This window comes from Saccopteryx leptura, chromosome 1, assembly GCF_036850995.1.
Source record: "Saccopteryx leptura isolate mSacLep1 chromosome 1, mSacLep1_pri_phased_curated, whole genome shotgun sequence".
Classification (NCBI taxonomy): domain Eukaryota; kingdom Metazoa; phylum Chordata; class Mammalia; order Chiroptera; family Emballonuridae; genus Saccopteryx; species Saccopteryx leptura.
The window spans coordinates 371544783-371557317 of NC_089503.1; the positions used below are offsets into that span (position 1 = coordinate 371544783).

The window sequence follows — 12535 nt, forward strand, 5'->3', positions numbered from 1 at the left end:
TGCACGTTAGGAACACTTCACGGGTCTCTCTCATGTATATGTGATCTTGGTTGGTTTCCATTCAATGAAATCAACCATTAACCTGTTTCTTTCTCTCTCTCTCCTTTTTTTTTTTTTTTTGTGCAAAAAAGTAGTTTAGGCCCTGGCCGGTTGGCTCAGCGGTAGAGCGTCAGCCTGGCGTGCGGGGGACCCGGGTTCGATTCCCGGCCAGGGCACATAGGAGAAGCGCCCATTTGCTTCTCCACCCCCCCTCCTTCCTCTCTGTCTCTCTCTTCCCCTCCCGCAGCCAAGGCTCCATTGGAGCAAAGATGGCCCGGGCACTGGGGATGGCTCCTTGGCCTCTGCCCCAGGCGCTAGAGTGGCTCTGGTCGCGGCAGAGCGATGCCCCGGAGGGGCAGAGCATCACCCCCTGGTGGGCAGAGCGTTGCCCCTGGTGGGCGTGCTGGGTGGATCCCGGTCGGGCGCATGCGGGAGTCTGTCTGACTGTCTCTCCCCGTTTCCAGCTTCAGAAAAATACAAAAAAAAAAAAAAAAAAAAAAGTAGTTTAACTTAATAATTTACACAATTCTTTTCTGATAAAATTATCTCCTTGCCATTATTGTTTATACCATTAACTATTATGTTTATACCATTAACTATTTTTTTAAATTTTTTTTAATTTTATTTATTCATTTTTAGAGAGGAAAGAGACAGAGAGGGAGAGAGAGGAGAGAGAGACAGAGAAAGAGAAGGGGGGAGGAGCTGGAAGCATCAACTCCCATATGTGCCTTGACCAGGCAAACCCAGGGTTTCAAACCGGCGACCTCAGCATTTCCAGGTCGACGCTTTATCCACTGCGCCACCACAGGTCAAGCTATACCATTAACTATCATGTTTATAATCTATGCTTTTTATTTACGTCATCTCAAATACTATTAGTAAATATTCTTTTTTTTTTTTTTTTTTTGCATTTTTCCGAAGCTGGAAACGGGGAGGCAGTCAGACAGACTCCCGCATGCGCCCGACCAGGATCCACCTGGCATGTCCACCAGGGGGCGATGCTCTGCCCATCTGAGGTGTCACTCTGTTGCATCCAGAGCCATTCTAGTGCCTGAGGCAGAAGCCACAGAGCCATACTCAGCGCCCGGGGCCATCTTTGCTTCAGTGGAACCTTGGCTGCGGGAGGGGAAGAGAGAGACAGAGAGGAAGGAGAGGGGGAGGGGTGGAGAAGCACTTCTCCTGTGTGCCCTGGCAGGGAATCGAACCTGGGACTCCTGCATGCCAGGCTGATGCTCTACCACTGAGCCAACCGGCCAGGGCCTTAGTAAATATTCTTAACTAATACTTTACTGCTTTATATTATTATATTATCTTATTATATTATTTATATTATTAAATGTAATATGTAAATGTTTAGGATGTTAAACTTAAAACAGAAACAATCATTGATAATATCACTGGCCCAGCTATATTTTTATTCCAATTTAAGCTAAGTAGTCAATGTGAGGAAGCAGTAGGAGTAATAGCAGCATCTTTTTTATATTAAGTTCAAACTCAGAGTTATAACTTCTCTAAGGACGCATAATATCTATAAGCCGAGGCTTGAATAATATGGTTTTGCCATGGCGTGAACATACAACTCTGACATATAATTACTTGATGCACACCGTACATAAACCAGTGTTCCAGGCAGGCAGGTGGGAATCTGTGCATAGGAATTCTTCAGTTCTCAGAAGCTTAAGGCTGGCCTCTATGATCCTCAGATCAACACAGGATTGACTTTGTGTTTCCCTGTTAATTTCCTTTTTTGTTAGAAAAAGAATTGAATCCAAGAAATCAGTCTCCGGTTTTTAAATGATTTTTATCTAGATAGGACTTTTTTTCTTTTAAAAAACAATGGCATAAACCTTGATGCTTTTATACCTTTCAAGTTTCAAGAGTTTAAATTGCAACATTTACCTTGATGCAGCATTTACCTTGATGGAGTACTGCAGAAAATCCCATTCTCGTTGGCAACTGCAGCTCTCCTGCATCGGTCATATTTTTTCTTGGGAGGTTCTGACATGACAGTCAAGTTGACTTCAATTAATGAGGATAAAGTTGCCTGTGATAGTCATGCATTTCAGGAAGGCTTAAATGTCCATGCTAGAGGGTTGGTAGCACCTGGCATATTAATAGTTCTACCTTGTGCAAGATAAATTGATGCCTCTCTCATTTCCCCGTCTGCTTAAGTATTCAAGCCTGATTCACAATCTGATTTAAGAGGTAAAAAGCAAGGGCAGAACATATTAGGCACCATATGGCTTATTTATAAATCTTTCCATCTTAAAAGTCTAAACTAGCACATCAGCTACTCCTGAGAGAAAAAAGATCACCAAAATGGGTCCATATGTTCTCACCCTGAGTAAAACTCTGTTATGTAACAGTTTTTGCCCTCACTCCTAAATTCCAGCTACCCCTGGAAAAAGCTTATTGGCAATAAAAAGCGTAAAATTAGCGGTGGATTCCAAAAAAAAACCACACAGAATCTTAAGGACTCAGGACATATAATTACAACTAATGTATAGTATTATACAAAAAAAGTACATGGTATTCGGTTCTACTTTAAATGCTTGGCAAAAATTCAACTTCTTACTTGGTACGCCAAGACCTCTTCCTTTCCCACCTCCTTCAAAGTCTACAAAAACTAGTTAGTGAAACAATGTCTTAACTAATTAAAAATGTCTGCCCCAGGAGGACCATTTCACATCTACAACGGAAGAACAGATCAATATAAGGAAATTAAAACTAAAGAATAACATAAAAAATTAGGACATTAAAATATACAAGCTAAAAACAACCAAACATTTAGACTTTTCTTGCTCTAAGAGCCTTAACAGTCACAGACCATCCACAGGTCAATATTATGCACATTTTGTGCTAGACACTGAGAAAAATGCCACGTTAGACTCAGTTTCAGCCCCCAATGAGTCAAAAATCTAGGTGAGGTGGCATACAGCCCGAGTGTCAAATAGATGGCTCACTGATTAGAGAGTAAAGATGGAAGAGATGTTAAAGAACAATCAGTCCAACTTCCTCATCTTAAGAAAGAAAAAAACATGGGAGACACACAGAGAGAAATCATCTAGTAGATAATAGAAAGAGACTGAATTGGACTCCCAACTCGTTACTCCCAGTCTCTATGCAAACGTATTTTCACACCATTGGAGGACCCTTTTCCAATGGAATAAATAACTTCATCATCAAAGGAAATAACTTTATCACCAAAAGTGTCTGTGATTAATGTGGCTGAGTAATAGCTTCAATTGAACATTTTTGATGTCATAATAAGGTCCTTCCTGTCCCAGCAATGAGGCTATTACAAGAAGGCTTTTGATGTGTTTAATGACCCTAAGTAAAACGGACTCTGTAGCAAAACCAATTCATTGAGAAACATTTCTAATACAAGAACTTTAACGAATTATCAAGACTTAGAGGGCCCATTATATGCTAAACACACTGATAGTTTATGCCTGGGGAAATGGAAGTGTCCAAGAATTAGTGTTTTCTGTCCCTGGTTATTCTACTCCTTTCTAAATTGAGATACTGCCTCAGAGGAACCAGGAGGAGCTGCTACCTAAGTTTCTGATGAGTTTTCTCCATCAATAAAACTCCACCTGTCTGTGTAATCTGCTTCAGATATTAGTCCAAAGGAGATTCAAGAGTGATTTTCTAAAAGTTTTGACTGTGGCCCACATTAAAAAACACACCTTACGTGTATATGTTAAACTGAAACAGAAAATATTATACAATAATACTACACTAGTGCAACACCTTCTGGAATATGTCCTATTTCTTTTTCTTTTATCTTTTTTTATTGTGTTTAGAAAAATAATTTATTAGGTTATTCTTTTCCTTGAAGTGAAATATAAATGCGGACCATAGTACGTTAAATTGATCTAACGACTCTCTAATAGACGGTGACCCATCTGAGAAACACTGTAAGAGCACTTATTTATTAGTCCTACATATATTTATTGAGTGTCTACCCTAGGTCAAGTGCTATTGGAAGTATTTTGGGAGACCATGTTCAGAAGTAATGTTCAGCAGTCCCAGCTGAGATAGTCTTTCAGAAATACTAGATGCGGTACCCACCATGTGAGCAAAGACACCATCTTGGAAGGGGTTGATATTGCCCATTAATCTAGCCATTCAATATTCAAGTCACCCTCAGTTATTTAAGGCATCTCAACTGAGGCTTCAGACATACATCACAGAGGTGGGGAGAGCTGACATTACTGTGACCTTACCAAATTACTCCTTCCCGCCCCCCAGAATGCATGAGCATAACGAAAGGGTTGCTGTTTTACACTACCAAGTTTCATGATGTTTGTTTTACAGGAATAGATAGTGCATAACAGACCCCAATTTAAAACAATTTCCTGATCCCATAAAGAATCATAATATTTTGTCCCAATCAGCTTTTTATCATGATGATGATGGGGGAATGAATCCTCATTTCCTTGACTGTTTGGCTTAGTTTATATAGGAAATTTCAACACTCCCTTGCAGTTAGCTGATGGGCAGCTGTCCAGTTCTGAGCAATAGAATATGATGACAGGTAATAACAGAGAAGCCCAAAAGTGAGAACTTTGGCTTCAGTAATAGTAACTGTTAGTTGTAATGAATAGGTGATATGTGTAAGGTTAGGAAACAGTTCCTCTGCTTGCTAGTCTTCCCTAACGGCTCCCTGGCCTTTGCTTTGAAATGTAGCAAAAAGTTGACCATGGCAGGAATGGAACGGGAAAATGTCTTACATTGGGGAGGGACCTGACAATCAGGGAAGTTTAAATCACAATAGTAGTTTGTAAAAGCTTAGCCACAGGATTTACTGTGAAAAGTCAAGGCCTATAAACTAATTAGAAACTTAGCCTGCCAATCTTTAACATTTACTTTGTATCCTAAGAAATAGGAAATATTTTCACAGATAATTCCCAGAGGCAGATTGTCCCAGAGGTGACCGGTCCAGCTGTTCCTGGGAGACACCTGCCCTGGTTGTCTTGGAGATTTACCAAGGACACCAGATAGGACCATACTGAGTGGACCTGTGTTACATCAAAAGGACTTGCAGAGGAGATGATGCATATTGTTATGTGTTAAATGCAAAGACTTTTCCCTTTTTTTTTTTCTTTTGCTCCTTAACTCTATAAAAATCACCAGCACCAGGATTGTGTTAAGGCAGTTCTTTTAGACAGTAATCATCTCTCTTCTAAAGTTGCTGCAATTTGATGACACACCGTATCCTCACTCTGTCCTATCTCTCTTTATTAACATTAAGAGTGGCAGATAACCCCCAATCCAGGTTTGTTTTCTACAAACTGATACAGTTACAGTTTTTACAGTAACTGTATCACTTTGGGTACTGTTGAAAGTAAGTATGATTTTTCTAATGGTTCTCCCTTTTGGACTAGGGGCACAAATTGAGAAGACAGAATTGCAGGATGGAGGTATGCTGGATCTCTAACTCTTTGTTCATAGAGAGATGCCAAAAAGGGCTTCCTTACCCATACCAAACTCCCCATACAAACATGAAATAAACCTTTGTGTGTTAAGCTAAGTAAATTGAAGGCATTATTTGTTATTGCAACATTGTCTAGCTGATCCTAACTAGTATAATTTTTATGATCTATTATTATTATTATTATTATTACTATTATTATTATTATTAAGTGACAAGATGGTATATAAAGAGAAAGACTCCTACATGCACCCTGACTAGATTCACCCAGCAACTCCCATCAGGGGTTGATGCTGGATTCAACTGAGCTATCCTCAGTGCCCAGGGCCAATGCTTGAACCAACAGAGCTACTGGCTGCGAGAAGGGGAGAGGGAGAGAAGAGGTAGAGGGAGGAGAACAGAAGCAGATGGTCACTTCTCATGTGTGCCCTGACCCGGGATCTAACCCAGGCCTTCTGCACACTGGGCCAATGCTCCATCCACTGGGCCAACTGGCCAGGGCCATGATCTATTATTATAGTCACTCTGCATACACAATAAACCCTTCTTTTTTATTTTTCTGGGATTTTTTTTTTCATAATCAAATTTATCTCAATGCCTACTCAACCCCTCCCTGAAGCAACTATACTATATAAGGCTGGGCAAGGAGTAAATAGGACTCATCGACCATGCTAACTGATTTCTTTTTTAAATTCATGTACACAGACTTCAATTCACCTCAATCCTTCCTAGTTATTGTCTTAAGTTTTTTTTAAATTCATTCTCCAATTTTCCAAAGTGACTTTTTCAAAGTTCCATCACTTTCTTCAAATCACTACCTCCTTCCCCAAATTTATTCTCGTCTGAATACTTGCTTCATATTTTACTGACAAAGTTGAAGCCACAGAAAAGAATTTCCACATGCTCCCACCCCCACATGTGCCAATCTATCTGGGTCTGTCCGTGTATTTTCTCTTCCTTTTGCGTAACTGTAGATGAGCTGCCCATGCTCTTATGTAAAGCCAATGACTCTACTTGAGCTCCGAATCCAGTCCCGTCTCTCCTATTCAATGATATTACTTCTTCAAGTTCCTTCTCTCCCTACTTTACTAAGAGGCTTTCTTTAAAGCACCTTCCCATCATCATACGATCACTGGTGTTTTCCTTTATTGCAAACCTCCTTGCAAATAATTATCTTTAGCCACTGTCTTCACTTGCTACCCTCCAAGTGTTCTTGAACTTCTTTAAATAACCCTCAGCACTCCTCCAAAGCAGATCTTGTCAAAGTCACCAATGACCTTCAAAATACTAAATACAAAACCAATTCTCACCTCTCATTGCACACAATTTCCACCTGTTCTGTTTCTGACCTGGACCAGTTCACCCCTCCTTAGGCAACCTGGTGGTCCCCACTCCCGGGAGATCACCATATTGATGCCGAACTTAGTGCAGTCAACTGATCGGCATAGCGCACTATAGCCCCGACTCCTGGGCTAAAGTGATCCTCCTGCCTCAGCCTCCCGAGTCACTGGGACTACAGGTGCGCCACCGGGCCCAGCTCATTGGACACAATTTCTAAGCAGCTTTTGGAACACTTGATCCTTTACTTCTTCATGAAACACCTTCTTTACTTAGCTGCTGGGACACTATTCTCTTGATTTTTTTTTTTTTTAATCTCACTGCCTGATTGTTCTTAGTGTCTTTATTTGAATCATGGTCATCTTCCCAATCTCTAGACTTTGGGATGGTCCCAGGATCAGATTTCAGAATTTTATGGTCCATTTGCATTTATCTTTCGAGTTGATCTTACCAGATTCCACGTCTTTCATTATTAGCCGTGCTATGATGAATCCAAAATTCATGTTTTCGCTTCAATGTACAGATTTTATTCTGGACCTGATCTACAGACTGTTTTATAGAGTTAACTCCACATTTCTCAGTTGGATGCTTAAGAGGCATCTCTATCTTAACAGATACAAAACTAAACTCTAGAAATTTTTTCCACAATTTATTCCTCCCACAATCTTCTTATGACAGGAAGTGGTAACTGCTTTCTATTACTAATTCAGTCCTCAAAGCTTGGGGTCATCCTTGACTCTTCTTTTTATAACACACCACATCCAGTCCTTCAGCTAGTCCTGTCAGTTTCGTTTTCAAATATATATCCGAGCTTAATCCCTTTTAACGTCTGTCATTGCTCCCATGCTATTTCAAGCCACCATTATATCCCATGAAAATTTTGCAATAACTTTTATACAGTTACCCTGTAATCATTCTTGCTCTATTATAGACTAATTTCCATTTTTGCAGTGGAAGATGCTACAGAATAGCTACAAAGATGCTTTAATGTATAAGTCAGATCACATTCTCTTGTCTTTGTCTCAAAATGCTTTGGATACCTTTCTGTCTAAAGCACTAAATTCAAGTTCTCAGGGCCCTACCTGACCTGACTCTATACTACCTCCCTAATCCCTTTTCAGAATACTCAGACTATTGCTCACTCTGCTCCAGCCACACTCTTTTTCTTGCTTTCTTAACTTCACCAAGCAAGGCCCATCTCAAAGCCTTTGAATATATAGTTCTCTTTGTCAGGGAAACTCTTTTTTGAGGTTGCCACATGGCCCCTTCTTTGCTTCATTTAGTTCTCTGCTTCAATTTCGTCTTTTCCTGATTTTTATCTTTGTTTGGTTTTTTGTTTTGGGGGGGTTTTGGGGGGTTTTTTAGAGCGAGGGTGACATTACTTTGTTGTTCCACTTATTCCACTTATTTATGCATTCGTTGGTTCATTCTTGTATGTTCCCTGACCAGGAATTGTACCTGAAACCTTGACATCAAGATAATGCTCTAACCAACTGAGCTACCCAGCCAAGGCCTCAATTTTTTTGTTAGAAAAGCTTTACTCTGACCACCTATGCTCCCTATCTATATCCTATTTTATAATTGATATCATTTATCAATAATATTACATAGTTTATATGCATTTGCATATTGGCTGATGTCTCTTTTTGGAGGCCTAAAATGGAAAATCCATACAGGCAACAACTTGAACGATGCTATTGGACACCTGTTGTTATAAATCCCAAAATATCTGGAACATAGTAGGTGCTCAGTAACTATTTTTTTTTTGTATTTTTCTGAAGCTGGAAATGGGGAGAGATAATCAGACTCCCGCATGCAACCGACCGGGATCCACCAGCACGCCCACCAGGGGGCGATGCTCTGCCCACCAGGGGGCGATGCTCTACCCCTCCGGGGCGTCGCTCTGTTGCGACCAGAGCCACTCTAGCGCCTGGGGCAGAGGCCAAGGAGCCATCCCCAGCGCCCGGGCCATCTTTGCTCCAATGGAGCCTTGCTGCGGAAGGGGAAGAGAGAGACAGAGAGGAAGGAGGGGGGTAGGGGGGAAGAAGCAGATGGGCGCTTCTCCTGTGTGCCCTGGCCAGGAATCAAACCCGGGACTTCTGCATGCCAGGCCGACGCTCTACCACTGAGCCAACCGGCCAGGGCCTCAATAACTATTTTAATAAACTAATAAATACATGAGTATGAACCTCAGTTTTAAATGAAGAATAAAGGTTTCATATCTGGAAACTCTGAGTTCACGTAAAAAAAACCCAAGTCATCTGCATATGTCCAGAGCCATCAAACTGACTAAAGTAAGACTCCTGGAATATAAAACAAACTCAGGATGGACAGTAAAAATAGTAGTGAACCAAAGCTACTGATAATGTCCCTGGCAACTGACCTCAGAGAACCAACAGGATACAGCAGAGACAGCTTGGCATTGGTGTGCAACATTAGCCCACATTTCTTCTTGGCAGAGAGAGAAGACCATCCACACAAAGCAAGAGTGGTCAAAAGAAAAGAAAAAGCTGACAACTGGTTTTAAATTAAAATAACAGCATTCTCATTGCTTTAAGTTTGTATAGAAAAAGGATATTAGGCTGGAGTTAAATGGGGCCATTTTAGGTGGTTTTCAAACTTGATTATACGTCTGGGTTTCTCTTTCTGATATCTTTTCTATTATTTATTCATTTTTTTTTTTTTTTTTTTTTAGAGAGGAGAGAGAGAGGGCGAGAGAGAGAGACAGAGAGAGGAGAGAGAGACAGAGAGAGAGAAGGGGGGAGGAGCTGGAAGCATCAACTCCTATATGTGCCTTGACCAGGCAAGCCCAGGGTTTCGAACCGGCGACCTCAGCATTTCCAGGTTGACGCATTATCCACTGCGCTACCAGAGGTCAGTCTGATATCTTTTCTAGATAAAATACATATGCCTAAAAGCATTGTCTTTTCTAAACCTAAATTGGTAATATACTATTAGATGATCATAAATTACTTAGGGGGACACCAGAACAAAATATGAAAATTGGTACCAACTTTAAAAATGCAGGATATAGAGGTCTAGTATATATGACTATGAAATGACATTGGGGATATTAAGTGGATGAATGGTCACAAAAAAAACAAACAGAAATAAAAAACCAGGGAGATGCAATATAGAAAGAAGTGAGGTGGTCAAGAACAAGATGACTCAGGAAGAGAAGAGCAGGCACAACAGACCCAGCTTTAGGCGTTGGTTCCAAGGAGGGTGAATGGTTTGAATTTCAGAGCATAATGGAGTAAATGTTTCCTGCCTCACAGCCACCTAATTCCAGCTTTAGCACCTTACTAACTGTGATTCTTTAAAGGACTAGTTTAACCCATGTTGTGTACCACTGAAAGTTACAGGTCTGTCAACTGAACTTATTGATTCTCAACATTCCATTCTACCTTTCTGCCTTCATGGAGACGTGAGTTTTGTGTTTCATAACTTTGTGTGTCTAAGGCTCTACCCCCTCCTACACACATACACACGCATACACACACACACACACACTTTACAAAGGAGTCTGGAGATGAGAGATTTGAGGATCATATATACTTTAAATGTTTTTATAAAGAAATGATCAAATTCTAACCTCAGTTGAGAATAAAATGAATACTATTTTAGAATCTTCAAAATATAAGACTAAAGAGTCCAAAGCTTTCATTTAATATATGAAGGATTCAGACAAATGGACAAATGACTACACATAATTGCCCACTAAAACATATGAAGACAGTGGAAAAGCTGAGAGGAAGACTCAGATTTCCTCACCCTGCAAAGTATTATTTGCTTCATTTTACTAGTTCTCAGTCGGCATCTTTACTTTACAAACAAACAAGACACACAAAATTGGAAACTCTCCCTTGACAAAGCAAATATTTTAAATAAGTATATATTTATAGGTCTATTGTTATGTTTCAGAAAATAACAGAAGAGTTCCTTTTAGAATATTTTAAGAGTTTGAATTGCAGGAATACTGAAAGGAAACTATTCATCAGGTTTCATAAGTATGCATCTACACCGTCCAGGGTTGATTTATGATGTTACAGATCATTTAGAGAGGAGGAGAGTGTAAAAACTGTGTGTTTCAGTGTGTGATCTTTCTTTAAGGAATAGAAACATCACTCTGATTTTGTAGAGCCTGTGTTACAATTCAGCATCACTAGAGACAAGTTTTCCCTTTATTTGTATGAAATATAAAATTTGATGTATTATAGAGTTTTCCTGAGAAAACTTTCCATTGACTAATTAGATTAACATAAATTGGAGAAAGACTCCAGGAAGCTTTAAGGTATCTAATTTGTCAGTCTTGAATGAGTCATGTTTCTTTTTGTTTATTTTTTAATTAAATTCCTTGGGGTGACATTAGTTAATAAGATTATATAGGTTTCAAGTGTACATCTCTATGATACGTGATCTGTATATTGCATCATGTGCCCACCATCCAAAGTCAAATTATCTTCCATCACCATATATTTGGCCTCCTCTATTACCACCCCATCTCCCTTCCTTCTAGTAACCACTACTGTTGTTTGTGTCTATGAATTTCAGTTTTATATCCCGCCCATGAGTAAAATCGCATGGAATGAGTCATGTTTTATTTGTGATCCACGCTGTATAATTTTTATGAATCTTATCTTAGTATTTCAAGTCAAGAGACTGAGCTAAAAAAACATTAGCAAGTATAAGTGGTTCAAATCTAGACTCATCCTTATCACTGGTGAATTTTTTTTCATATAGTTCTTTGGGAAAAATAAAACCACTTTTTATTAACAAGATGAGCATGAATTTAAAGATGAATGCAAAATCTAGGAAGAGTTTTAATTTCTTGAAGCCAAGGGTTATTTCTATTCATCTTTTAATCCACACTACCTTAACCACTAAAACTCATTGATAACTATTGAGTTTTTACTATGCACTATTAGCTTTATTATATTCTATTAAACTCAGCAAACAATTCTTTAAAGATGATGCAATTATTATCTTCATTTAAACTGAGGCTTAATGAGATGAGCTAACTTAACAGAGACACAATGAAGTTAAGTTTCCGGATAAAGAACTTTGGTCTCAGTACCTACCATATGAATCCATTTTTCAGTGTTGTTCTTGAAAATGTTTGTTAAGGTGCGGAAAAAGGGCCTGGATCACCTAGATGACTTTGTGACCTGTGTCTTTTTCCTCTAGTACTAAAACTGTAATTTAGTGCTGATTCTAAGCAGGAGTAGAAAAACAATTACTTTATAGCTGACGCTCTCTTACTCATGTCAGTTCACCATCTAGAGGCCATTTTTACATGTCGTCCTCCAAATCGCTCAATGTAGGGACTTATGTCCCATCTGACAGAACTCTTTTGCAGTACCACAGTTATGCCCATTAACATCTCTTTTCTCATAAGCTCCATCCGCTTTGTTGTTGAGCTATCAGTCACTTCTCTTTCAAGATTCAGTCGCCTCTTTTGCAAATACACACACACACACACCCCATTTTCTAGACCATTTATATAAGTCTGGGAGAAAAATTACAAAAGGGGATTATCTTGACTTAGGATACTCATTAATATTTTTCAACAGAGATGAAAAAAAATAGCAGGACACATTTCTAAGTGGCAGCAGGAAGGTTTTAGTTTATATAGATGTGGGGAAGTGGAGTATATTTCTGACCAAAAACTTTGAAATGACATAGTAAAGTTTAATAAGGAAGTTCTTTGAAATGAGAACA

At 39.4% G+C, this 12535-nt stretch overlaps 1 protein-coding gene across 1 annotated transcript in view; it reads right to left on the minus strand.

Annotated features, from left to right (window-relative positions):
- PTCHD4 (patched domain containing 4) overlaps positions 1-12535 on the minus strand; it is a 191629-nt gene that overhangs the window by 121116 nt on the left and 57978 nt on the right. The gene's annotated exons all lie outside the window — the stretch shown is intronic.